Source organism: Rhinoderma darwinii, chromosome 6 (assembly GCF_050947455.1).
Source record: "Rhinoderma darwinii isolate aRhiDar2 chromosome 6, aRhiDar2.hap1, whole genome shotgun sequence".
Taxonomy (NCBI): domain Eukaryota; kingdom Metazoa; phylum Chordata; class Amphibia; order Anura; family Rhinodermatidae; genus Rhinoderma; species Rhinoderma darwinii.
In genome coordinates, this window is record NC_134692.1 from 35,581,005 (window position 1) to 35,608,387 (window position 27,383).

The 27,383-nt window shown below is 44.3% G+C and overlaps 1 long non-coding RNA gene across 1 annotated transcript; it reads left to right on the top strand.

The window, feature by feature from the left end:
• Window positions 1–1,098: 1,098 nt before the first annotated feature.
• On the top strand, window positions 1,099–26,647 carry LOC142655400 (uncharacterized). The gene is made up of 3 exons (XR_012849486.1): window positions 1,099–1,514; window positions 23,811–23,952; window positions 26,564–26,647. It is a non-coding gene; the product is annotated as an uncharacterized LOC142655400 (long non-coding RNA).
• Window positions 26,648–27,383: the final 736 nt, after the last annotated feature.

Genomic DNA, 27,383 nt, shown 5'->3' on the forward strand with positions numbered 1-27,383 from the left:
TCCCTACCAGTCAATTGATTAACTATACGATCCCAACCACAAATGGCCATACCTACAATGTCTGACAGTCAACAAACAGGATTAAATACCCACTTTACCATTAATCATGCGTTGTATTCCAGCTATACCTCAACCACATATATTCTCATTACCATAGACTAGATCACTGTACCCCTATTTTGCGGTTGCCTTACACCCCTTGTCATTACTCACTAGTTAGTATTTTCTTAATAGATACATGTAAACCTATGGCTCCAGTATTTAATGGCCTATAACACCAACCATTCTGCAATGCAGCTGCTTAGGACTTTAAGTGCTTTTTAACATAATCAATTCAAACTGGGTTAAGAAAAGAAAAAGAAAACATTGATTTATTTTATTGGGCTGCTCAGGAAACCTCAGGATTAACCATTCCAGGCCAAGCAATGATAAATGAACCCCTATCAACCATTGTGTTCTGGGGAAGTCTATGGATTTTCATCTAAGATTCACTAGAGAGATATTTCTTTTTAGGAAATATGAGCTGCAGTAGCAACATAAATACAATGCACTGGTGTTTGCTTCAGTGACATGTCTGTGTTCCTCAGTACCATTGCACAGATGCTTGCAGCAACCTCTAGTCAATTGAATCCTATTGCTGGGAGCAGAGCACACCGCCCTGATCGCCATTTTGAGATCATGCTTGTGTAAGGGGTTCCATTATATTCCTATAGCACCCAGCCCCCCCCCCCTTCCATCAGATGGGTATTGCAGTCCAGAGGACAATAGCTGATCCTTCACTTTTACAGAGGAAGCTCCTCAGTGCTATGGCTGGAGGAAGGCAACAATGAATTCATTTCTGAAAATTGCAGATATTTTAAACATTAAATCGAATTTAATGAACTTTCATGAAATGAATGATTGAATAAAATTGATTGAACTGGCAAATTTATAATCTGCATATTGTATGCAGCAAATGGTGAATATAATTCTGCAATCGCTCCGTGTTGTGGTTTACATTGGATACATTTACAATATTTGCTATGATTTTATGTTGCACATTGTGCAGTGTGATACAAAGTAGCGATCTATTGTTTTCCAGAGGCAACCACAAAGCGTACACAGGACCCAACTAAGTTTGGCACAGCAATAAAAAAAAATCAGCTACCACTACAAATGAGATGAGTTACATCAGATACACAACACTATAGTATGGCACCATGCTAGCTGGAGGGATACATCTAAATATAAGAGATCATTGGCACAGCAGTAGTGTGGCATTAGAAATGATTTAGGTAATCTTTGCCAGTGCTGAAGCAATAGGGAGAGCAATGCAATAGCTGGAGATAAGCTGCCCTGATTTACAGCACATGGCTGGGAAGAAACAATTCTACGATCTTATACATATGGAGCTGATATTCAGAGAACTCTGCTGCCAGTGACTGGAATGAAAAGAATGAAATGAGGACAACAAACGCTTTGCAGCAGGATTATAAATGAAGTGCCTTCTTTATTTATTAGGAGACCTCGCCCAGGTAAGTAAAAGTGCTCCTAGCAATTAAACTAATGGTTATAAATTACAAGTTGAGCCATAAATCAACTACATGAGAGGTATCTCCAGGAAGACTCATTTGGTGTCCAACATTGTAAATAAAGTGAGTGATCCCCTTTCTCATGTCTACTCTATTATTATTAGTTTATGGGGTCTGCAATGCCAATCGAATTCCTGTTTAGGTTTTTTTTTTCAGTAAGAAACATTATATAACGTTCTTTATGAATTATATGCAACAGACACACAAGCTTTATGTTTCCTCCAAGTTATGCTTTATAATAATTGCCCACATGACGTTGCCTATGGCCCTATCAGGGTGCATTCACATGTGGCGTACTTGCATTGCATTTCCGCAGCGTCAAAATATGTTGCGGAAAACTACAATGTATGCCCATGGAAAAAAAATTCTGCAACGCAGACAGATTTCTCAAGTTCTTTTGTTGCAAAATATTTTTCCCATAGGTCTGCATTGGGAAATAAAATGCTTGTACCCCACGTGTGAGCGCACCCTAATTAGTCTATTGACTATATAAGGTATATAAATATCATATATGCTTATTAAGAAGAAACATAATTTATATTCTCATGTGAGGGTTAATTCAATCACACTTTTCTTTTTTGGATGTATTTTTTTTGTTTTACACAGATGTAACTATTTTTATCGTTCAAAAATGTGTTCACCCTGGCCGCAATATAATATTTCTGCAATTTGATCGATCATTGGGAGCATAAACGTAAAAATATTTACCATGATATAAATAATATTTTCCATGAAAAAACATTAGTATCATGGGAAATGTTGTACATTGGTAAAATCCCACATTTATATTTGTCAGACAATTAGTAAATGCAATATTTGCATTATTAAAATGGAAGCAGATTTTAAAAAACGAAAAGAAAAAATTACTTTATGTGCCAGTTGTCCACTCAGTTTAGATCAGTTGCTCAAAAAATAAAAAAGAACCAATGATCGATTTGTCGAGCAAAAAAAAACAAACCAAAAAAGTAAAAAAGTTTTTTCATGCAGTCTAAAATGTCAAACAATGTGTAATATAAGCAAAGTACATGACTTATTATTTATGTATTTTAGTCAAGAGCTTGCATTTCTTGGGTTCTTCAACAACAGAATTTTGGAGGATCCTCAAAATAATGGAGTCCACATTAAGGGCGGGTTCACACATAGCGGAATTTCACTTAAATTCCGCTGCGGACACTCCGCAGCGTTAATCCGCAGCGGAGCCGTTTCTCCATTGACTTTCACTTTAATTTAGCAGTGTTCGTTTACACGATGCGTACAATTCCGCTGCGGAGCATAGGCTGCGGAGCGGAATTTGGTGTCCGCAGCATGCAAGGGATGTTGCGGAGCAGTGGCGGACTGGTTGCGGACTCATGGCGGAATTTCTCCATTGACTTCAATGGAGATTCTAAGTTCCGCAATGAAGTCCGCAGCTGTCATGCACATGTTATGTGTGGTGCGGAGCGTATTGGTTTTTTAACATGACATTTCTTCATTCTGGCTGGACCTATGTATTTCTAGGTCTACAGCCAGACTGAGGAAGTCAATGGGGCTCCCGTAATGACGGGAGCGTTGCTAGGAGACGTCAGTAAATAGTCACTGTCCAGGGTGCTGAAAGAGTTAAGCGATCGGCAGTAACTGTTTCTGCACCCGGGACAGTGACTACCGATCTCAATATACATGTATCTGTAAAAAAACATATAAGTTCATACTTACCGAGAACTCCCTGTTTCTGTCTCCAGTCCGGCCTCCCAGGATGACGTTTCAGTGTAAGTGACGGCTGCAGCCAATCACAGGCCAAGCACAGGCTGCAGCGGTCACATGGACTGGCGCGTCATCCAGGGAGGTCGGGCTGGATGCCGAAGGAGGGACGCGTCACCAAGACAACGGCCGGTAAGTATGAAATTCTTTTACTTTCACGAGGGAAAGTGCTGTCCCTTCTCTCTATCCTGCACTGAATAGGGAGAAGGGAAGCACTTTTCCCGCAGTCCGCAGCAGCTAGTCCGCATCAATTTTCTGCACATTTTGTGCAGATCCGCTGCAGAATCTGCAACGCAGATTCTGTGCGGCATTGATGCGGACAGTTGCGGAGGAATTCCGCCATGTGTGGTCATGCCCTAATTGGAAGCATAAATAAGTAAAGAAAAAAAAACTGGTAATGGACAGTTTTAAAGTTGCTATTCATCCCCCTATTAGGGTATGTTCACACGGCCTATTTACGGACGTAATTCGGGCGTTTTTGCCCCGAATTACGTCTGAAAATAGCGCCTCAATAGCGTTGACAAACATCTGCCCATTGAAAGCAATGGGCAGACGTTTGTCTGTTGACACGAGGCGTAATTTACGCGCCGCTGTCAAAAGACGGCGCGTAAATAGACGCCCGCATCAAAGAAGTGACCTGTCACTTCTTTGGCCGTAATTGGAGCCGTTATTCATTGACTCCAATGAATAGCAGCGCCAATTACGCCCGTAATTGACGCAGCGTTCAAGCGCCTGCACATGCCGTTACGGCTGAAATTACGGGGATGTTTTCAGGCTGAAACGTCCCCGTAATTTCAGCCGTTATGGACGCCCTCGTGTGAACATACCCTAACAGCCATCTCGTTGCATAATCTGGCTTGTCCCCAGAACAACAGTGTTGCTGTGTAGTCTGGACCGCCCCTTTGATAGCAGGCTAAGGGTATGTTCACACGTAGTGACCAAAAACGTCTGAAAATACGGAGCTGTTTTCAGGCGAAAACAGCTCCTGATTTTCAGACTTTTTTTTAGGGTATGTTCACACGCAGTGGTTTCAGACGTAATTCGGGCGTTTTAATACGCCTACAAACATCTGCCCATTGCTTTCAATGGGAATTACGATGAACTGTTCCAACGAGCCTTTATTTTACGTGTCACTGTCAAAATACGGCGTGTAAAATGACGGCCCGTCAAAAGAAGTGCAGGACACTTCTTGTGACGTTTTGGAGCCATTTTTCATTGACTCCATTGAAAAACAGCTCCAAAAACGTCCGTAAAAAACGCCCCAAAAATTGCGAGTTGTTAAAAAAACATCTGAAAATCAGAAGCTGTTTTCGCCTGAAAACAGCTCTGTATTTAAAGACGTTTTTGGTCTCTACGTGTAAACATACTTTAAACAACTCACGTTTTTGCTGCGTTTTTTACGGCCGTTTTTGGAGCTGTTTTTCAATGGAGTCAATGAAAAATGCCTCCAAAACCGTCCCAAGAAGTGTCCTGCACTTCTTTTGACGAGCCGTCATTTTACGCGCCGTATTTTGACAGCGACGCGTAAAATAAAGGCTCGTGGGAACAGAACATCGTAATTCCCATTGAAAGCAATGGGCAGATGTTTGTAGGCATATTAGGGGCGTTTTTTCAGGCGTAATTCAAGGCGTAAAACGCGCAAATTACGTCTGAAACCACTGCGTGTGAACATACCCTAACTGTGTAGTCTGGACCCTGGCTGTGTAGTCTGGAGTAAACCCTATAACAGCAGCCTAGCTATGTAGTCTGGACCTGCCACTTTAACAGCAGTCTGGCGGTGTAGTCGATATCACCCTCATCACACACAGCGTTTTTAGGAAAAACATCATGTTTTTAGAGGCATTTTTGCCACATTTTTTGCAGCAAGAAAACACTGTGCTAGATATTGGCTTGAAGTCAATGTGGAAAAATAGGACGCACTACAAACATGGCGTTTTTTAAGTGTAGTTATAAATTTGCGTTTTTAGGTCAGTGTCATTTTTTTAAAAATCGCAGCAAGCGTGGCTTTGGTGTTTTTTTTAATCATTTAGTGGCGTTTTTGTCCCATAGACCTCCATAAGCTATATTTTTTAATAGCATTATTAGTGGCATTTTATCAGATAGAAGCATGTGATGCAAAGAGGAATCTTTGCATCACATGATCTTTGAATCACACGATGTGCAATGTAAAAACATGCCACCTAAAATACGCAGGTAGAAGGCCACACTATTTGCAAAAAATCTCCGTAACAAAATGGATTTTCCATGTTTTAAAATAATTAGGTTTATGTGATGCGGTTTTTTTTTTGGTTAAAAAACGGCACATAAAAAGTGTATGTGAAGGAAGCATAAGGGAATGTTCACACGCTTACAAAAAACGTCTGAAAATACGGGGCTGTTTTCAAGGGAAAACAGCTCCTGATTTTCAGAGTTTTTTTATCAACTCACTTTTTTTGCTGTATTTTTTACGGCCGTTTTTGGAGCTGTTTTTTCTGTAGAGTCAATGAAAAACGGCTCAAGAAGTGACAGGCACTTCTTTTTCACGTGCGTCTTTTTACGTGCCGTTTTTAGAAAATGAGGCGTAAAAAATCGCCCCGTCGGAACAGAACGCCGTATTTCCCATTGAAATCAATGGGCAGATGTTTGGAGGCATTATGCTTCCAATTTTTTAGCCATTTTTTGGGAAGTTTACGGCCCGAAAAATGTCCGAAAATAGGTCATGCGCACATACCCTTACAATAGTCTAGCTGTGTACTCCGGTCTTCCCTTTATAAGAGAAGTCTGGTTGGGCAGTCTGAAGCAGCCCCTATTACAGCAGTCAGTCTTTTCTTGATATACAATATTTTTGCATTTTAGGGTACAAAAAAATTCGTTAAATGGGTTTCAGTCACCCCCGTTCCACCAGTTGAGGTAGTTGGTAATGGGGTAGCCACAGACTAAATGGAGACTTGCTCATCCTATAACTACCATGTACTTCACTGGAGAGCTATCCACATATGTACGGCCACCTCTCTACCCAATCTGTAGCTGGGGGTGGTCACCTTGCTTGGTGAAACAGGGGTAAGGGGACATTTATGGCACATCCCGGACATTTGCCATGAATGTGTGAGATGGGAAAAGTCCTTTAATATGTTGATAACTATAATGCATGCTCTGAACTCCACATTTTCTTCCCATTTATTTTATGTCATATTCAGATTGAAACATGCACCAATGCGAGGCTATTACTCTCTGTTTCATTGCTTTGGACAAAATTTAAGCATAATGGCAACTCAATTAAAAGCATGTTATAATTGTAGTAATTGCTCCTTAATCACTAAGTAGCACATCGGGGCAACAATCATTTATTTTTCTCTAACATTAATGTATATGTATATTGATTTAGTAGGAACTGGAGAGTTGCAAATTACAATCACAATGTACTTTTTGACTACTAGAAATAGCAACAGAGACAAACAGACAAACTGTCCCTGACAAACTGTGACCATTCAATGATTAACTGGGACTTCATCCCCTGCAGAACATCTTGGCGTACAAAAGCAATAAATCATTATTCAGAACACGGAGTAAAGGTTACATCAGGTAGTACTATAAATTAGCAACTCAGGATGCCCTGAGGCCGTCATAGGCAGCACTGGGTACATATTTCGATGAGCCCCACTCCATTAGTACATAAAAAAAATAGCAATCCAAAAAAGGCACCAAATTTCTAAATGTATTATGCTGTTTACTGGGAAATGTATTGTTCATTTGTTATCTTTCTTTTTAGGGAACATAGTTAAGTACATTTGCAGGGGTTGTCTCAGCATAGATATTGGTGGCATATTGCTAGGATATTCCACCAATGTCCAATGTGCCACAGCTGCAACCGCTACTGATCGCTTGGAAAGCACCCCGCCACTTCTTCTCATGTCAGTTACGCTCGACTGTCTTAGTAGGCCGCATGATTGGCCTATTTGGCCACGTTCAGACGTGGCGGAATTGCTGTTGAATTCCGCTGTGGACAGTCCGCAGTGGAATTCTGCAGCAGCCGTTTTTTACATTTGTTTCTACACATTTTTAGGAAACTTAGTTCAGAAGTTACGGAAAACAACTGTGCGGAAATTAGGCTGCAGTGGAGAATTTCCCCTCCGGAGCATGCACATTATGTTGCGGAGAAGCAGCGGAATTTCACTGCGGATTTCAGCCTTTGCAATGCAAAAACTGAAATCTGTGGCAAGTCTGCTGTGATATCTGCAACGTCTGAATTACCTGTCAAGTATGCAAATGATGGTGTAGATTCGTTTTGTAATTTCCCAGAATCTGCACCAACAGGAAAATTCTGCCACGTGTAAACGTGGCCTCATAGTCGATGGGCAAACATGCGGCCGTTTGGAATTAGGCGAGCAATTCTGACAGGAGATAACGAAGCACAGTGCTTTGCTAGTGTGACTACCACTTACAGTGGCGTAGCTACAGGGGTTGCAGCGGTCGCAGTTGCGACCGTGCCCCTAAGCCTGGGGGGCCCACAGGCTACCCTTACCACACAGTGCAGTGCAGCCACTCTGTGTATGCTGCATTTGAATCGATGGGTGGGGGGGGGGGGCGACAGGAGGAGGAATGGGACAGATGTGGGCATGATCTCTTAACTCCAGTCCCAGACGGGGGCGGGGTATCAGTGATGTACTCGGGAAGGGGGGATGCTGGGGGGCATCTGTTGGGGCTGAGTTTTTGAAAGCGCCGTCTGGGAGGGACGGTGGGCTCACTGCTATGGGACGCTTGCTGGGCAGGACATGGGTGGGGTTTGTGGCTGTGTATGTCACCTGGTAGGCCACAGCATAGGGAGGCGGGCCAAGCTAGCGGAAGAAGAGTGTCTGCTTCCTGTAGTCCTGACCCGTACAGCCTGCAGTTTAATGGTAAGGAACTAGGAACAAGACTGACTGTAAATTAATACCTTATTCACTAGTTTCCTCTCAATGACTGCCCTCATCCTGGCAGTATGATGAGTTGGGACCCCCATTGATCACTAGAATAGGGGTCCCAAGCCCTTTGTTCCTCGTCACTGCGGTCATAGTTTGAATAGAGCGCTGCCCACATCGGTCAAGCATGCGTCCTGCAACTACACTCTATATCTATGGGGCCGACGGAGACAGTGTAGTGCTGTACTTGGCTAATGACTGTGAATGGTGCAGCAATGTGCATGCTCGACCACTGCGGGCATTGATTTATTAGGACTCTGACCGCAGTGACGAGGAACAAGGGGCTTGGGACCCCCATCCTATGATCAGTGGGACCAAGTCAACACCTTCAATACTTAAGGCCCTTTTACATGGGCCAAAGATCAGGCAAATGAACGTTCATATGAACGCTCGTTCCCGATCATTACCGTGTATAAACAGGGCAGCGATCAGCCGATGAACGAACAAGCAAACACTTGTTAATTGTCTGATCGTATCGTTTATGAAGCAATAAATATTATCGTTGTCGGCAGCACATCTCCCTGGGTAAGCATGCGCTTGTCTTCTTCCCATGATGCATCCTGATACAATCTCTTCCCCAGGTAAGCAACACAGATGCACCCAGTCATCCACATGGTGTAAAATGGGCCAACAGCTATGAAGAGAAATTGGGGGCCCAAGAAGAACTTTTGCATTGGGGTCCATGAGCCTTTCGCTATGCCCCTGAGCACTTAGTTCTAGTGATGGGGGATAGCAGCAGTTGGATCTCAGCTGATTAGATATTGTAGGCATATCCTATGCTGAGACAACCCCTTTTAATAACATTAATTCAAGTGGTACACAATTTCTTTTCACCCAAAAATTCTGCACATAAACTATTCACTAACGTTGTTTTGTGCTGTGCTGTGTAAATGATATGCAAGAATACTGAGCAGAGACGGCACGTGCCCATAGACTTCTTTGTACTCATATGTTACATCCCTGTGCCTTTGATTTTGTATATTGTATTATAGAGGTATATTTATTTCTTTTATTTCTTTTGTACAATGACTTTATTACATTTTCAGCTAAATAAAAGTAACAAAACTTCATAAATTTCAAACATTCGTAAACAGAGGTAGATTATCCAATGAAAATATAAGGCAAATATGAGTATAATAATATCAAATGGCAGTTACCAAGAATTGAGGACGTGTATTAGAACTTAACAATGCGCACAAACCGGATTGGAACTTTCAAAATGATGGTAAACCACATATTTGGGAGGAGGGAGAGGGGGGCTTGGCCAGAAGGGATTAAAAAATGTTATGAAACAAGAAATCTAAGGCATCCTATTCTAGAAAGAACAGGGGAATTAAAGGGATAGTAAGGCTGTTGCCTGTGGAGAAAACTGAATGAGGACGCACCAAGGGGTCCAGATTTGCTTAAAGAGGCTCTGTCACCAGATATTGCAACCCCTATCTGCTATTGCAGCAGATAGGCGCTGCAATGTAGATTACAGTAACGTTTTTATTTTTAAAAAACGAGCATTTTTGGCCAAGTTATGACCATTTTTGTAGTTATGCAAATGAGGCTTGCAAAAGTCCAAGTGGGTGTGTTTAAAAGTACAAGTCCAAGTGGGCGTGTATTATGTGCGTACATCGGGGCGTTTTTAATACTTTTACTAGCTGGGCGCTCTGAAGAGAAGTAACATCCTCTTCTCTTCAGAACGCCCAGCTTCTGACAGTGCAGATCTGTGACGTCACTCACAGGTCCTGCATCGTGACGGCCACATCGGCACCAGAGGCTACAGTTGATTCTGCAGCAGCATCAGCGTTTGCAGGTAAGATCGACTTACCTGCAAACGCTGATGCTGCTGCAGAATCAACTGTAGCCTCTGGTGCCGATGTGGCCGTCACGATGCAGGACCTGTGAGTGACGTCACAGATCTGCACTGTCAGAAGCTGGGCGTTCTGAAGAGAAGAGGATGTTACTTCTCTTCAGAGCGCCCAGCTAGTAAAAGTATTAAAAACGCCCCGATGTACGCACATAATACACGCCCACTTAGACTTGTACTTTTAAACACACCCACTTGGACTTTTGCAAGCCTCATTTGCATAACTACAAAAATGGTCATAACTTGGCCAAAAATGCTCATTTTTTAAAAATAAAAACGTTACTGTAATCTACATTGCAGCGCCTATCTGCTGCAATAGCAGATAGGGGTTGCAAAATCTGGTGACAGAGCCTCTTTAAATCTCTCCTGTCTGTCCTGGGGAATAGAGGTCATTTTTTCATTGCTAATATACCACAAAAGGCGATATTTGACTTTGAAGATGTCCAGTGTAGTTTTTTTTCCAAGCAGCTGCTATATTCTATAGGAAGACAAAAGAGATAAGGGATTAGATTTGTTAAGCGATGTTTTGGGTACATCTTTTTAGCAGGGCTTCCCAAGGAGTTGTTTACCAGTTGTTTACTCCAGTAAATGGGGTTTTACACAGGGCGATTATTGGGCAGTCAAGGGTTCATATAACGCTCGTTGATGATAATTCCTCTGTGTAAACAGGGCAGCGATCAGCAGATGAACGAGCAAACGCTCAATCGTCTGCTGATCTTATCGTTTTAAAAAAGTTAAATATTATTGTTGCCGGCAGCACATCTTGGTGCGTAAACCGGGAGATGCTCTGCCAACATGATAATAATGTATGGGGACGAGTGATCGAAGTAACAACCTCTTGTCCCCATCCATAGCTCTGTGTGACAGGAGCAAACGAGCGCCGATCATTGATGTCTCGTTGATCGGCACTCACCGCACTGGCCGATTATCGGTTGGTGTAAAAGGGCCTTTAGAGTATAGGTGCGAATCCAGAGGCGAGTACTTACTTTCAGACCGGTTCACCAGGTGTGGAGTATGTCTCCCGGTATTTGACAGCTCCAAAAACAAATTGGTTAAATCCAGGAACAGCTTGTGCCACCCAGGTGGAAGTTAGATACCAACTCATTAGTATTTTGTAGTTTGTTTCAATTAAAAGGTTATTCAGGAGAGATTTGAAGGCAGGTAAGATTAGAGTATAGTGTAGATATAATACCGGTAAAATGTGGGTTACACCTGCATATTCGGTCAATGGATCTAGTAGCATTTATTCTAGATGAGCCTTATTGAGGTACCATACTGCGGCAACCAGGCTGCCTATGGGTCAGTAATCTGTGTGCATGAGGCCTTAGACAATGCTTCAATTTGTATAGGTGACAGTACTGATACATTATTTCTTGTAATTTCACTGTTTGGCCAGTATGTAGCACGCCATCTACCATTACATGAAGAATGTTCATTATACTATGTAATGATTTCTACTAACCAGACAAAACATTATGAACACATGTAAGGAAACACTGAGGGTTTTAATGTTAGAAAGGTTTTCTTACCCAGTTGTAGTATAAATATACTTCTTGTGATTGATTCTGTCTAAATCAGGATATACCATTTTCTGAGGAATTATCTCAATTGTGGCCATTAACAGTGACCAATTATCCATGGATACAAAGAGGCTTCATTGTAAACTTTTGCAATACTGTGTTTGTTTAGCCTGGCAATTACACAAGTATCCCTGAAGTAGAAGGAACACGTGGAATTCTGAATGTGTTAGTGGTTGTGAAGCACCTCTATAACTATCTATAGTGTCTACCTTAGCGGCATTATTGTATACTTTTCTTTTAGTATTTTTTGTGTAATTGCTCTAAACGGATTGGACAACTGATACATGAAGTGATAAAACACTGCATCGATTTTCCTAAATCATTTTTTAGGATCTGATTCCAAATAACATAGCATATGTTTTATATCCTGACTAAATTGATGAGAATTGGTGCAAACAGTTGTATTTTTCATGTTTGCATCCTAGAGAAATGAATATGATTCTTACCTTTACATAATTTTAGACAAAAGAAAGTCACACCTATTATGTAATTTAGTGACTGGTTTCTCCTTTAATCCATACGAAGGCTTCGTTCACATCTGTGTCCGGGTACCGTTCATGGGTTCTGTCAGACCTTTCCGTCAGGGGAACCCATGAATGGAACCCAATCGTAAACCATAGCTTTCCGTTTGCATTACCATTGATTTCAATGGTAATGCTTCCATTGCTAATGGTTTCAATTTGCTTCAGTTCCGTAAGGTTTCCGTTTTTTTTGGCAGAATCAATAGTGTAGAAGACTACGCTATTGTTTCCGCCAAGACAACGGAAACCTTACGGAACAGAGAGAAACGGAAACCATTAGCAACTGAAGCATTACCATTGAAATCAATTTTTGGTGCAATTTTGGCTCCGTTTTTTGAGCCAAACCTAGAAGTGTGTTCAAAAGGAAGAAAGGATATAAAGAAAACACTGATGCATCTCCTTTATTTTGTGTCCACTTCTATTTTTGGCTAAAATAACTGAGCTCAAAACTGCGTATGTGACCCTGGCCTAAATATTGGTGGTTTTGGAAATCATGGGGTCATGAAAGAACTCAAAATAAAAGGGTTTGATTCTGAGCCACCAGGACTCTGACATAGTCAGTGTAAATGATGGCACGTCAAGAGATGGATATATTCAGAGAAAGAAAACTTCAGAGCATGACATTTATCCATACAGGCAGAGCTATGAAGGGAAAATGTTCTTAGTTCTCTATGGATGTGTCTTTCCATGAAGACCAACTATACAGATAGGACAAGTTTGCAATTAATCCTTCCAATAAAGCCTATGGAACCCTATGGTGATCTAAGTTCGGTTCAGTAGAACCATTGAGGGTCTGGTTGTTGCTGCATAATACAGACTCTAAAGTGCATCTGTAAGGGCTAATTCACACTAATGGTTATGAAATCGGCCGTGAAAAATGGCCGTTTTTCACGACCGAATTGCATGCGTGCGTGACCCGATTTCACAGATTCCTCATAGACTTGACATGTCTTATTTTTTTTACTAACGGTTCACATGGTCCGTTAAAAAAACACAAATACGGCCATGTGAATAGCCCCATAGAAGTACATTGATTTTAATGATTTTAACGTCCAATTATCATGTTCATGTGAATAAGCCTTAACACGCGTCTGAAAGAGTCCTAACGGTGATCCCCAAAATTTGGTGTTCGAGAGTGAATCTTAACACAGTCCAATATTTTTTATTACACTGATAATTAGGGTAACAAAGTCAAATTAATTCCACCAACCAAAAATGCAAAGCAATAAATCATCAGTTCTGCTGTTGAGGCCATTATCCTCACCTCAAGTGTGCGTTTTATTTTAAGGACTATTATCCTTTAAACCAGTTAATCTGCTTAGATGATTTTGATAGCAGAGTAGTACAGGTTACCCACCAAATACATATACACTTTCAATAAATTAGCCATTGAAGTAACTGCTGCAGTCCTGCCAGGGATCAGTGGGGTTCTATTAAGCCACCATCAATCATGCCATGTTCTCTCTATTCTCTACATCAGTCCCTCCTACTCCAGAGTAGGCCCAGGCCAGCTGGGATTCGTCCAGGAACCACAGCAGAAGACCGCTACTAGTGAGATTTCATTTCAATACACCATGGACAACACAGATATTTCATTTATTAAAGATCATGAGGTTGGTAATTAGTTATCTATGTCACAAGGAAATAATAGGAGCTGACTGCCGCTTCACTAACACATGATAAAAAAAATAGTGAGACCCAAAATATTATTGTATATGATTGATATCATGATAAAAGGAATGTTAGAATTGTGGCAACAAATGTATATTTTATAATCTAGTAATGTGTTACAAACTCAGATCCCTACTATTCTCCAGAGAAAAAATCCCTCTTAAAGAGAACCTTTGTTCTGAGTGCACCATGTTATAGGCGCTGCTGCCCAGACCCTGGGGCACTTTGAATTACCAAACTAGCCTTCGCTGTTCTGGAGATATCGGTGCCATTATTATTGGCGCCCGATATGTAAAATAGCCCCTGTACTGTCAGTGGGGCGTTCCTGGACATGAAGGGCAGGGGGTGTGATAGCGCTCTGACACTGTCCAATGAGCTGCAGACAGCGTCAGAGCGACTTCTGCTGTGTGATCTCTCTCGCGAGATCACAAAGTCTTCTCATCACTGGCTGACAGGAGCTGAAAAGAGACAAAAAAACGACGGTCTACCATGCTAATCCTGGGTCACATTGACCCCCCCTTATGGTTCTTGGGTCCACCATATTTGTCGCTCTTTTAGCCATTGTAATTAAAGATTATTTTAGAAACTGAAAGATTAGCAATTCCCTTATTTAAAAATATTATTAGAATTACTCCTATCACAAGTGAGGAAACAAGAGGGTAACATCCATGGATATCATAATCCACGGCAGACGTCTCACACCTCAGGGGGGATGTCCCTCTTTCTACTGGTGTCCATTGTCATTCATTTTAAGACTTTTAATTAGATGCAGCCATAACCCAATTCAACAATTTTATGTCACACATTACGGTACAAGGAAATATATGGATCAACAGTTTTATTACTTTTACTAATATTTTTAGTAGTTTACTTTAGAATTGTGGTTGAAAGTATAGAAAATTGCAGCAAAGTAAATTAGAAAAATACTGTAATATGCTGCGAATAATAACTGATATTAATGCAGCCCCTCCGCAAACGGAATATTGCAGCAGTTATGTTCTGTCGAGAAGTCTGGGATCAGCTTAGTATTTAGTGGGTCGTACATGAGCCGAGTTGTTCCCTTAATATGATGATCAGGCTCAGAGTATAGGGGAAACATTGAATGATATATCAGAGATTATTGTTGGAAATTCTCCTTGTGATGACCTGATACTTCCTACTCAGAAGATGGAAGCCTCGGACTCCAGCTGCGCAACCATCACAGAGGGGGTCCAAGGACGGCCAGATGTGTCACAAGTGTTAGAAATCTATCCATGCATGCTACAGAAACTAGGACTGGAGGTCTTGAATCATTCACATTTAGTAGCCATATTGTATATGCAGAAGCAAAACTTTGTTCACCAGTGAATAAACCATTATATCGCATGCCATTGTTTCTGCAAATAGTTATAGGTTCCATGATGAGGACATAATTGTAGTTTCCAGCTACATGGAGAAACTAAAAATGGTAAAAGTAGTGATTTTCTGCCACACAAGAGCTACAGCGATATAAGTGGAATGAAACTCTGTCTGTATATTATCTGCTGTGCTTCGATGACTTATAGAGTCAAATAAATATTCTTAAAGGGTCATTCACATTATGCTGCCCTCACTGGGCAGGCATGTTGATTTCAGCGTTATGTCACTTATATCTCCTACATCATTTTATCGGCGCTGGAATGTAGTTAACAGCAGTGTTTTTTATTTTGAGAAACGATCATTTTTCAGCAAGTTTATTACATTTATGCAAATTAGTTTCTTAATGCTCAAGTGGGCGTTTTTTAACTTTTAAACAAGTGGGCGTATTACAAAGAAGTGTATGACGCTGACCAATCAGCATCATACACTTCTCTTCATTACACCCAAGCTTGTTTCACTGAACAGCGTGATCTCGCGAGACTGAGCTGTGACGTCACTTCCGCCCACAGGTCCTTCATCCCTGCGTTTGAAGACTGAATATAGATCGTCTCCAGGCGTATGAGAAATTACAGTCGTTGGATCTGCAGCAGCAGCAGCAGCAGCTGAGGAGGCAGCATCACACAGTGCAGGTAAGCATAAAGAACTCCCTAGAAACTAAGGACCTGTGGGCGGAAGTGACGTCACACGAGATTGCGCTGTTCAGTGAAACACGGCTGAAAACACTCCGTGCAAACATACCCTTAGGGTGAATTCACACACAGCAGATTGTTGCAGAAAATTTTGTGCCTAAAAATCTTCATTCATCAGAACTGGATTGTTTTTGGTGGAAAGCACATGGATTCCTGCAAGCTCCATTCAGAGGAATGAGACAGCTGGGTGTGAATACAAATACACACTAAGGCCGGGTTCTCACGGGTCGGATACGCTGCGTAAAAATCACGCAGTGTGTCCGACCTGGAACCCGCAGTACAGGGGTGTAACTAGGAAAGACTGGGCCCCATAGCAAACTTTTGACTCGGGCCCCCCCTCCGCTCGGTATCACACAACCCCCCCTTGTAGATAGTGCCTCCCTATAGATTCCACCACACAGCGCCCGCCTATAGATAGCACCTCCCTATAGATTCCACCACACAGCGCCCCCTATAGATAGCACAATACACAGCCTTCTGTAGATAGCGCCATACACAGTACCCTGTAGATAATGCCTTACAGCCCCCCTGTAGATAATGTCTTACAGCCCCAAATCCCCCTTGTAGTTAACGCCATACAGCCCCCCTGTAGATAACGCCATACAGCCCCCTGTAGATAACGCCATACAGCCCCCTGTAGATAACACCATACAGCCCCCTGTAGATAGAACCATACACAGCCCCCTGTAGATAACGTCTTACAGCCCCAAATCCCCCCTGTAGATAACACCACACAGCCCCCCTGTAGATAACACCATACAGCCCCCCTATAGATAATGCCATACAGCCCTCTGAAGAAAGCGCTCATACTCATACCACTTCCGTATTCTCTGCGCGTAGTCTGGCCTCCTACTATGACGTTGCAGGCCATGTGATGCTGCAGCCTGTGATTGGCTAGAGCGGTCATATGGGATGAAATGTCATCCCAGGAGTCCGGACTGCAGGAAGAAGGGGAGCGTTCTGGGTTAGAATGATTTATTTTTTTCAGACTTGCGATATTTGCGGCGTAATCACTGCGATTACGCCGCAAAAGTCGCAACATTTGGCTTTCTTTTGCGGGTTTTGCATCCCAATTGAATTCAATGGGGAAAACCGCAACAGAAAATCAACAAAAACGCTGACATGCGGCTGAAGTAAATTCCGCAGCGCAGGTCAATTTATTAACGTTTACGCTGCTATTTGTTTCCGCAGCGTGGGCATGAGATTGTCTGAATGTCATCCGCTTAGCTGCTTCTGTGAATGCTGTGTAATTCTCGTTTAATTCTCACAATTGGTGGGGGTCCTGACAATCAGATCCCTACTGGTCAAAAAGTGTCAGCTTATCCTAGCGAGGTAGAGGTAAAGCGCTGGCTTGGTGCCACTGTAATGATTATATAAGAGAATTGTAAAAACAGATGCATGCAGGGGACAATTTCATGTAATGTCAGTAAACTATCAATATGTTTGACCAGTAGTGTTAGGGATCTGCCAGGTACTTCATCTAGGTATACTCCTGGGATTAATCAATCCACACCTGAGGCCAGACCTGCTCGACTGACACCATCTCCCACCAACCAGGGTGGCAGGCTCAGGAGTGGGAGAGCCTATCGCGGCCTGGTCTCTCGGAGTTAGCTCCGCCCCCTGCCCTTTATTACCTGCCCTGTGCTCTCCCTCAGTGCTTGTAATTCTTTTGGATTCCTGGCCCCACTGCTGCTTGCTCCAGCCTGCTTCTGCCGTGCTTCTGCCTTGCCGCAGTTCTGCTTGACCTGCTTGCTTGCCCTGGCTTGCTTCTGTCTCCGTGCCTGCTCGGGTGTACTCACTTCGTCCTGTTCCTGACTGTTCGTTCGCCTCCCCGTTTCCTCGTGGCGTTCCGTGGCTACTGCCCCTTCCCTTGCGTGTTCCCTGTTTGTCTTCCTGTGCACTTAGCCAGCATAGGGACCGCCGCCCAGTTGTACCTCGTCGCCTAGGGCGGGTCGTTGCAAGTAGGCAGGGACAGGGCGGTGGGTAGATTAGGGCTCACTTTCCCTTCACCTCCTTCCTGCCATTACATAATTACAAGCCCTTACCTAGTCTACCATTTCTCCTACGCTGACGCTATCATGGACACCCTTGAGACCCTGACCCAGCAGATGCAGGGCCTCTCCCTACAGGTCCAGGCCCTGGCCCAAAGGGTCAATCAGGGTGACGCTGCTTTAGTAGTACCCCTCACCTCACCTCTAGAACCCGACCTCAAGTTACCTGACCGGTTTTCAGGGGACCGTAAGACGTTTCTCTCCTTCCGGGAGAGTTGCAGACTGTATTTCCGCCTAAAGCCCCACTCCTCAGGTTCCGAGAACCAGCGGGTGGGTATCATCATATCCCGACTCCAGGAAGGGCCCCAAGAGTGGGCCTTCTCCTTGGCTCCTGACGCCCCTGAACTTTCCTCTGTTGATCGTTTTTTCTCTGCCCTCGGACTCATTATGACGAGACTGACAGGACTGCTTTAGCCGAGAGTCAGCTGGTGACCTTACGTCAGGGTAGGAGACCGGTTGAGGAATACTGTTCTGATTTTAGGAAGTGGTGTGTAGCTTCTCGGTGGAACGATCCGGCCCTAAGGTGCCAGTTTAGGTTAGGATTATCTGACGCCCTGAAGGATCTGCTGGTTAGCTACCCCTCGCCTGACTCCCTTGACCAGGTTATGGCCCTAGCAGTACGACTTGACCGACGTCTCAGGGAACGTCAGCTAGAACGCTTCAGTGTGCTCCCCTCTGACTTTTCTGCGATTCCCCCCGAGGTCCCGTCTCCTCGCCCCTCCACGGAGGACTCGGAGGTACCTATGCAACTCGGGGCCTCCATGTCCCCTCGACAACGTAGGGAGTTTCGCAGAATGAATGGTCTCTGCTTCTACTGTGGGGACGACAAGCATCTACTGAACACCTGTCCCAGGCGCAAGAATAAGAAGCCGGAAAACTTCCGCGCCTAAGTGATCATCGGGGAGGTCACTTGGGCGCACAGGTATTTCCCGTTAATGTGAAACGCAATAAAATTTTGCTTCCCTTTCAGGTCTCGTTTGCTGGCCGGTCTGCCACGGGCAGTGCTTTCGTGGATTCTGGCTCATCTGCTAATATCATGTCTGTGGAATTTGCTATGTCTCTAAAGATGCCTTGTATTGATTTACCTTATCCTATCCCTGTAGTAGGAATCGACTCAACTCCCCTTGCTAATGGTTATTTTACTCAGCATACTCCTGTTTTTGAACTCCTGGTTGGCTCCATGCATTTGGAGCAGTGCTCTGTACTGGTGATGCAGGGATTATCGTCTGATCTGGTATTAGGTCTTCCCTGGTTGCAGTTGCATAATCCCACGTTTGATTGGAATACTGGGGATCTCACCAAATGGGGTAATGAATGTCTTATGTCATGTCTTTCTGTTAACTCTATTTCTCCCCGGGAGGAGGTAAACACGCTTCCTGAGTTTGTTCAGGACTTCGCCGATGTGTTTTCTAAGGAGGCCTCCGAGGTGTTGCCCCCCCATAGAGATTACGATTGCGCTATCGATTTGGTGCCTGGTGCCAAGCTTCCTAAGGGTAGGATATTTAATCTTTCATGTCCTGAACGTGAAGCGATGAGGGTGTATATCCAAGAATGCCTGGCCAAGGGTTTTATTCGCCCCTCGACTTCTCCTGTAGGTGCTGGCTTCTTCTTCGTGGGGAAGAAGGATGGTGGTCTTAGGCCGTGCATTGATTATCGTAACCTGAATAAGGTCACCGTAAGGAACCAGTACCCACTTCCTTTGATTCCGGATCTTTTTAATCAGGTTCAGGGAGCCCAATGGTTTTCTAAGTTCGATCTACGGGGGGCATATAACCTTATCCGCATCAAAGAGGGGGATGAGTGGAAAACTGCGTTCAACACACCCGAGGGTCATTTCGAATACCTGGTCATGCCCTTTGGGTTGTGTAATGCCCCTGCTGTCTTCCAGAATTTTATTAATGAAATCCTGAGAGAGTACCTGGGTAATTTTCTTGTTGTGTACCTTGATGACGTACTGGTGTTTTCCAAGGACTGGTCCTCCCATGTGGAGCATGTCAGGAAGGTGCTCCAGGTCCTTCGGGAGAATAATCTGTTTGCTAAGACTGAAAAATGTGTCTTTGGGGTACAGGAGATACCATTTTTAGGGCAAATCCTCACTCCTCATGAATTCCGCATGGACCCTGCCAAGGTTCAAGCTGTGGCGGAATGGGTCCAACCTGCCTCCCTTAAGGCGTTACAGTGTTTTTAGGGTTCGCCAACTATTACAGGAGATTTATTGCCAACTTCTCGGTCGTCGCTAAGCCTCTTACGGACCTTACCCGCAAGGGTGCCGATGTCCTCCATTGGCCCCCTGAGGCCGTCCAGGCCTTTGAGACTCTCAAGAAGTGCTTTATCTCGGCCCCCGTGCTGATTCAGCCCAACCAAGAGGAGCCATTTATTGTGGAGGTTGACGCTTCCGAGGTGGGAGTGGGGGCCGTCTTGTCCCAGGGTACCAGCTCCCTCACCCATCTCCGCCCCTGTGCTTACTTCTCTAGGAAGTTTTCGCCCACGGAGAGTAACTATGATATTGGTAACCGCGAACTTCTAGCCATTAAATGGGCTTTTGAGGAGTGGCGGCACTTCCTGGAGGGGGCCAGACACCAGGTAACGGTCCTTACGGATCACAAGAATCTGGTTTTCCTAGAATCGGCCCGGAGGCTTAATCCTAGACAAGCTCGGTGGGCACTATTCTTTACCAGATTTTATTTCTTGGTTACCTATAGGGCTGGGTCCAAGAATATTAAGGCTGACGCTCTGTCACGTAGTTTCATGGCCAATCCTCCTTCCGAGAAGGATCCCGCTTGTATTTTACCCCCTGGTATAATCGTCTCTGCCACGGATTCTGATTTAGCTTCTGATATCGCGGCTGATCAGGGTGCAGCTCCCGGGAACGTCCCTGGGGACAAACTGTTTGTTCCCCTGCAATACCGGCTGAGGGTACTCAGGGAAAACCATGACTCCGCTCTATCTGGTCATCCTGGCATCTTGGGCACCAAACAACTCATTACCAGAAACTATTGGTGGCCTGGGTTGCCTAAAGATGTTAGGGCTTACGTCGCCGCTTGTGAGGTTTGCGCTAGGTCCAAAACCCCTAGGTCCCGACCTGCGGGCCTACTACGTTCCTTGCCCATTCCCCAGAGACCTTGGACCCATATCTCCATGGATTTTATCACCGATTTGCCTCCATCTCAGGGCAAGTCGGTGGTGTGGGTGGTAGTCGACCGCTTCAGCAAGATGTGCCACTTTGTGCCCCTTAAGAAGCTACCTAACGCCAAGACGTTAGCTTCTTTGTTTGTGAAACACATCCTGCGTCTCCATGGGGCCCCAGTCAATATCGTTTCTGACAGAGGGGTACAATTTGTTTCCTTATTTTGGAGAGCTTTTTGTAAAAAGTTGGAGATTGATCTGTCCTTCTCCTCCGCCTTCCATCCCGAAACTAATGGCCAAACGGAAAGGACCAACCAATCCCTGGAACAATATTTAAGGTGTTTCATCTCTGACTGTCAATTCGATTGGGTCTCATTCCTTCCCCTTGCTGAATTTTCCCTGAATAACCGGGTCAGTAACTCGTCAGGGGTCTCCCCGTTTTTCTGTAATTTCGGGTTTAACCCAAGGTTCTCCTCCGTCTCCCCTGGTTGTTCCAATAATCCTGAGGTAGAGGAGGTTCATCGGGAACTGTGCACTGTCTGGGCCCAGGTTCAGAAGAACCTAGAGGCGTCCCAGAGCGCACAAAAGATTCAGGCGGATAGTAGACGTTCTGCTAACCCCCGGTTTGTCGTCGGGGATTTGGTCTGGTTGTCGTTCAGGAACTTGCGCCTTAAGGTCCCGTCCAGGAAGTTTGCTCCCCGATTTATTGGACCTTATAAGATCATTGAAGTCCTCAACCCTGTATCCTTCCGTCTGGAGCTCCCCCCATCCTTTCGCATACATGACGTCTTCCATGCCTCCCTCCTTAAACGCTGCTCCCCGTCCTGGTCCCCCTCGAGGATACCTCCTGTTCCCGTTCTCACCCCTGAGGGGGTGGAATTCGAGGTGGCCGAGATTATGGACAGTAGGATGGTCCAGGGCTCCCTCCAGTACCTGGTCCATTGGAGAGGATACGGGCCGGAGGAGAGGACTTGGGTACCTGCCCGTGATGTTCACGCTGGGGTATTGATCAGGAGGTTCCACCTCCTCTTCCCCACTAAACCGGGTCCCCTTAGTAAGGGTCCGGTGGCCCCTCATAAAAGGGGGAGTACTGTTAGGGATCTGCCAGGTACTTCATCTAGGTATACTCCTGGGATTAATCAATCCACACCTGAGGCCAGACCTGCTCGACTGACACCATCTCCCACCAACCAGGGTGGCAGGCTCAGGAGTGGGAGAGCCTATCGCGGCCTGGTCTCTCGGAGTTAGCTCCGCCCCCTGCCCTTTATTACCTGCCCTGTGCTCTCCCTCAGTGCTTGTAATTCTTTTGGATTCCTGGCCCCACTGCTGCTTGCTCCAGCCTGCTTCTGCCGTGCTTCTGCCTTGCTGCAGTTCTGCTTGACCTGCTTGCTTGCCCTGGCTTGCTTCTGTCTCCGTGCCTGCTCGGGTGTACTCACTTCGTCCTGTTCCTGACTGTTCGTTCGCCTCCCCGTTTCCTCGTGGCGTTCCGTGGCTACTGCCCCTTCCCTTGCGTGTTCCCTGTTTGTCTTCCTGTGCACTTAGCCAGCGTAGGGACCGCCGCCCAGTTGTACCTCGTCGCCTAGGGCGGGTCGTTGCAAGTAGGCAGGGACAGGGCGGTGGGTAGATTAGGGCTCACTTTCCCTTCACCTCCTTCCTGCCATTACAAGTAGAACAAAAATACCCATATATGACTGGTGACCTGCACGGAATCATACATAACCTCTACAAGACAACAAGGCAATATTAGGCTATGTTAGCAAAAAACTTCTGAAAATACGGAGCCGTTTTTTATTCAAAGTCACGTTTTTCGCTGTATTTTTTTACGCCCGTTTTTTGAGTTGTTTTTCTATAGAGTCAATGAAAAACGGCTCCAAAAACGGCTCAAGGAGTGACATGCACTTCTTTTTCGCGGGCGCCCCGTCAGAACAGAATGCAGTTTTTCCCATTGAAATCAATTGGCAGATGTTTGGAGGCGTTCTGCTTCAGACTTTTCGGCCGCTTTTCGACCATTTACGGCCCGAAAAAAGGCCAAAAATAAGCCGTGTGAACATGCCCTTAAAGTAAACCTGTCACCACATTTTCATCAATTTATGGTGCTTTTTTTTTGCCAATCAAAGATCAACTAAGCAACCCTGCTTATTTTGTGATTGGCTTAAAATCATCTGTATGGTTAGCCAATAAAGGCTATCCTACCTACAATATTTTTGTCTTTTTTGACACAAAAGTATTTAGCATTGCCTAAAATAATCCACTGAGGAGCACCGGCATGTAATCTCTGCTGTGGATTCCTATATGCGGAAATTAGGTAACAAAGAATGTTGGTGCTAAAATATCCCTAATGCAGCAATTTTTGAAATAGGTTACCCCTAACATTGCTGAGAGGACCTGTTACCTGTATACTCCAATTTATTTCATAGGGTGAAACGTGGTTTCAAGTTCTCTTAAAGCAAGTTTAATATTTAACCTTAATCTATTTAGTTGTGTGTTGGGTGGAATGTATTAAATGCAACAGTATCATCTAAATGTGAAACTTGGACAATTATTATTATTTTTTAGAATTCCTAGGTCAGGATATGCTGTACAGGTCTTGTGATGGTCACTGGTCTCCCAGGCTACTCTCTGGCACTGGGCATTGCTGCAGTTATTTGTTCATGTTTTTTTTTTTACATCCCAGGGTCTATGAAGCTGCCCTACCACTCAGCTGCACTGGTCACTTGCACTGGGGACCTCTACTGGTGAACTTCTGGGAATGCTGAGCCAAAGTAGACAAAGAGTTGGATGCTCTAAGACGACAGCTGGATCCTGATTGAACTTGTGTCTGTACATTTCGACATATGAGTTAGTTGAATGATGTGCATTGTGACTTAATCCTCTATGCTAACTACACACTTTGCTATTCTACTATGTTCTCTGTCCAATGTCACCAAACACTAATACATTCTTAGCGCATGTTCAGACGTGGCAGAAGTTTTCCGCTGTAAATGTTGCTGCAGATTCGTTGCGAATTTGCAGCAACATTTGCATATTTGACAGGTAATTCAGACGTTGCAGATATCACAGCGGACTTGCGGCAGATTTCAGACTTTGCATTGCAAAAGCTGAAATCCGCTGTGAAATTCCACTGCTTCTCCGCAATATAATGTGCATGCTGCGGAGGGGAAATTCTGCACCGAAGCCTAAATTCCGTACAGTAATTTTCCGCAACTTCTGACCTAAGTTACCTAAAAATGTATAGAAACCAATTACAAAAAAACGGCTGCTGCAGATTTCCACCTCGGACTGTCTGCAGCGGAATTCAACAGCAATTCCTCCGCATCTGAATGTGCCCTTAAGGGGACAGCTGACTGAGACTAGAAAAATGCATTGCTTTAAAAGTATCTGACACCTGACAGAGCTCTTTATTTCATTTCTCCATAAGATGTAGGGGGGATTCACACGAGCGTGATTTTCGTGCGTGCAGGCCGCGTATTTTTCGCGCGCCACGCACAGCCCTATAGAAGTCAATGGGGCAGTTCAAACAGTGCGTGATTTGTGCGCAGCGTTTGTTCGCTGCGTACAAAACGCGACAGGTTCAATATCTCCGCGTATTTCGCGCATCACGCACCCATTGAAGTCAATGGGTGCGTGAAAACCACGCAGGTCGCACTGAAGCACTTCCGTGCGAACCGACTGAAACAGCGCACCAGCTGTCAAAAGGATGAATGTAAACAGAAAAGCACCACGTGCTTTTCTGTTTCCAAACATCCAAATGGAGTGTCTTTGAGATGAGCGAACCCGGACAATCGAACCGAACTTCACCGGGTTCGGCCGAACTCGTTTTGGCTGAACCCGGCAAAAAAAATTCCGGTACGCGACGTCAGGAGATAGTCACTGTCCAGGGTGCTGAAAGAGTTAAACTGTTTCAGCACCCTGGACAGTGACTACCGATCCCAATAAACATGAACCTGTAAAGAAAAACAAAGTTCTGACTTACCGATAACTCCCGGCTTCTTCCTCCAGTCTGACCTCCCGGGATGACAATTCAGTCCAAGTGACAGCTCCAGCCAATCACAGGCCAAGCACAGGCTGCAGCGGTCACATGGACTGCCGCGTCATCCAGGGAGGTGGGGCCAGATGTCGAGAGGCGCGTCAGCAAGGACGCGTCACCAAGGCAACGGCCGGGAGAGAAGTTCTCGGTGAGGGTATGTTCACACGGCCAAATTTCAGACGTATACGAGGCGTATTATGCCTCGTTTTACGTCTGAAAATACGGCTCCAATACGTCGGCAAACATCTGCCCATTCATTTGAATGGGTTTGCCGACGTACTGTGCAGACGACCTGTTATTTACGCGTCATCGTTTGACAGCTGTCAAACGACGACGCGTAAAAATACAGCCTCGTCAAAAGAAGTGCAGGACACTTCTTTGGACGTTTTTGGAGCTGTTTTCTCATAGACTCCAATGAAAACAGCTCCAAAAACGGACGTAAAAAACGCCGCGAAAACGCAGCGAAAAATGCGAGTTGGTAAAAAAACATCTGAAAAGCAGGGTCTGTTTTCCCTTGAAAACAGCTCTGGATTTTCAGACGTTTTTGTTGACTACGTGTGAACATACCCTAAGTACAAACTTTTTCTTTTTTTTTAACAGGTTGCTGTATATTGTGATCGGCATTCACTGTCGAGGGTGCTGAAAGAGTTACTGCCGATCAGTTAGCTCTTTCAGCACCTTGGACAGTGACGGGCGTCGACTAGCCTCATCTCTATGATGGCGGCTGCGCGAAAATCACGCAGCCGCGCATCATACACGGATGACACACGCAGCTGTCAAATGGTTTTTGCGCGCGCAAAACACAGCGTTGTTTGCGCGCGCAAAAACGCAACGTTCGTCTGAATCTGCCCGTACTGCTAAAGGGAAAATAGTGGACAAACTACTAAATGAGGGCCCCCTTGGCACTCCTTACTGGCTGAGATAGGTCACATGGCTTCTTCCACTTGCTTAGACTTGGGTCCTCAAGGAGTTAAACAAAAAGCAAATATTAGGCTAAGCAAGCAATACAAACTATTTAAATATGTCAATGGCACATAGCTGGATTTTCTCGCATCTGTAATTCAAGCTTCAAGCTCTTTTTGTATATAAATATGATTATTTATTCCTATTACTGGTCATATTTTATTTACTAACTATGATGTTATTTTCACATTATTATTAGTTTATTTTTGCAAGAAAAAAATTCTCTCTGGTGTAATTGTATATCTGACATGTTGTTATGACACAGAGTAATTCCATTGAAACAATGGCGTTCCACACAAATGCCGTATTTAGGAAACCTCCCGCCACTTTATCTAACACAAATGTTGTTTTGAAAAAAGAGGTTGTGGTCTCTAATTTAGAGAGAGTTATTGTTGCTGTGACAATGTTTGTCATGTAATAAAATCTTTTCTGCTCAGGTCTCATTGGATGTTTAAAAAGGACCAATCAGCTCTCTTTACATCTCTGTTTTAGTAAATACCTGTATTCCTCATGAAATAAAAATTCTGGAGCATATTTTGGTAGAACACTGCATTGTGCCATTCCTCTGTTATTCCTCCTGGAAATTTATGTATAAATTACCATTTAGTTGTTACCATTTCCTACGTCAATAGGGCGTATCCTTGCATCCTAATACTGTCCAATTATTGATGGGTACAGACTTAGGTCATCATTTCTTCTTCGGAAATTTTTGCATAATGAATGAGGTGACCATTTTTTTAGGCTTTGACCCTACAGTCATAAGGGGACACAGTTTTCATTTGATTTGTATTATAAAAAAAAGACACAATGAAGAAAAGAAGCAGAAAGAAGGAAGTAGACCCCTTTCCAGCATTGTCTTCTATAACTCATTTGCAGACTACGGACCAAGAGTGTATGTACCATAGAGTCAGACCATGCTACAAAGCTGCTATGGGGCCCTCAGAGAAAGGAGGCCCAGCCCTGCAGAACATTAAAAAGCTCGATGATAACTTTGCTCTGCAATCTGTGATGTGACTTTCTTACTTCGCAGTAATGCCCGCAATTATGTCACAGCATAGAGATGATGCACACTGTGATGTCACAGTACAGGGCTTATCCACTCAGTAAAGATGCAGCTCATAAATCAAGAAAACAGTGATGTCATCGTAGTGGGATAATGTACATAGTGATGTCACAGCTCAAAGATAATGTATCCAGCTATGTCACAGTTACAAATATAATTTACAGTGATTTCACAGTACAGACACACAGGAGTAA